The following is a 1,723-nucleotide window of genomic DNA, read 5'->3' as shown; positions in this document are numbered from 1 at the left end:
TTGCCAACTGTATATCTGACAAAGGCTAACATCTAGGATCTACAAGGAACTCAAATGTGCCAAAAAGAAAAAAACAAAGAGCCCCATTAAAAAGTGGGCAAAAGACATGAATAGGCATTTCTCAAAAGAAGATATATGGACAGCCAACAGACATATGAAAAAGTACTCAGCTTCAGTAATCACCAGAGAAATGCAAATCAAAGCCACATTGAGATACCACCTAACTCCAGTAAGAATGGCCATCATTCATAAAACAAGTAGCAACAGATGCTGGCGTGGATGCAGAGAAAAAGGAATGCTTCTACACTGCCGGTGGGAATGCAAACTAGTGCAACCTCTTTGGAAGACAGTGTGGTGATTTCTGAAAGAACTAGAAATTAACCTTCCCCAGCCATTCCCCTATTGGGAATCTACCCAGAGGAACTCAAAGCATTCTACAAAAAAGATACCTGTACACGTATATTTGTTGTTACTCTATTCACAATAGCAGAAACATGGAACCAACCATGTTGCCCATCAAAGCTGGACTGGATTAAAAAAATGTGGTACATATACAAAATGGAATATTATGCATTTGACAAATATATGGACTTCACAGCAACTTGAATGGATTTAGAGTCGATCATACTCAGTGATCTATTCCAGAAACAAAGAACAGAGTACTCACTCATAAGCAGACCTTGAACAATTATCATAATACTATAAGAAAGGGATTGACAGTAGTGGGAAACTCTCAGGGTAGGGTGGGTGGGATTGGCAGTTGAGGGAAGCTGTTAGGGGAGGGAGGGACATACCTTATCAACAAGGGTACCTGCATAATCAACATTTGTATACCTAACCCTGAATTGTACTCCACATCTTTACAATAATAATAAAAATAATAATAAAGTAGCTGGGCCTGGTGGTGCCTGCCTGTAGTCCTAGCTACTCAGGAAACTGAGGAGAATTACTTGAGCTCAGGAGTTCAAGGCTGCAGTGAGTTATGACAGCATCCAGCCTGGGCAACAGAGTCAGACCCTGTCTCTAAAAAAAATAATGATGATGATGATGATGATAATACCTCTTAAACTTAGATTTGGGTGTGGGGCTCCTGAGTCAAATTAAAGAGTATAACTGCTTCACCACCCCAGAGCATCATGCTGCTAATTTTCTAATAATGTTGATAAATTTGTTTTGGTCTAGCCATACTCCCCCATTTAAAGGTCTTTATTACCAGAAGCCTTTACTTACAAATAGTATGTAAATTCATATTCAGTTTATCTGAGGTTCTAGCTTTAACTCTGACTTTCATAGAGATCAATCCCAGGGACTAGCTTTATTTCTCCCATCTTTTTTCTTTTAGAGACAGGTCTGGCTAAGTTGACCAGGCTGGTCTCAAACACCTGGGCTCAAGCGATCCTCCTTCCTCAACCCTCTTAGAAGCCAGGGCTACAGGCATGTGCCACTACACCTAGGCAATTTTTATTTTATTATTTTATTTTGTAGAGATGGGGTCTCACTGTGTTCATCAGGCATGTCTCAAATTCTTGGCCCCTAGTGATCCCCCTGCCTCAGCCTCCTAAAGTGCTGGGATTACAGGTGTGAACCACCATGCCCAGCCTATTGCTCCTATCTTTTTTTTTTTTTTTTTTTTGAGTTGGAGTATCACTCTGTCGCCCAGACTGGAGGGCAGTGGCCGCTCCCGGCCACCGCAGCCTCGACTTGCTGGGCTCCGGCGATCCTC

Source organism: Carlito syrichta, unplaced genomic scaffold, assembly GCF_000164805.1.
Source record: "Carlito syrichta isolate Samal-C Ts95f unplaced genomic scaffold, Tarsius_syrichta-2.0.1 Scaffold313381, whole genome shotgun sequence".
NCBI lineage: Eukaryota > Metazoa > Chordata > Mammalia > Primates > Tarsiidae > Carlito > Carlito syrichta.
Note: the sequence above shows the minus strand (reverse complement) of the source record.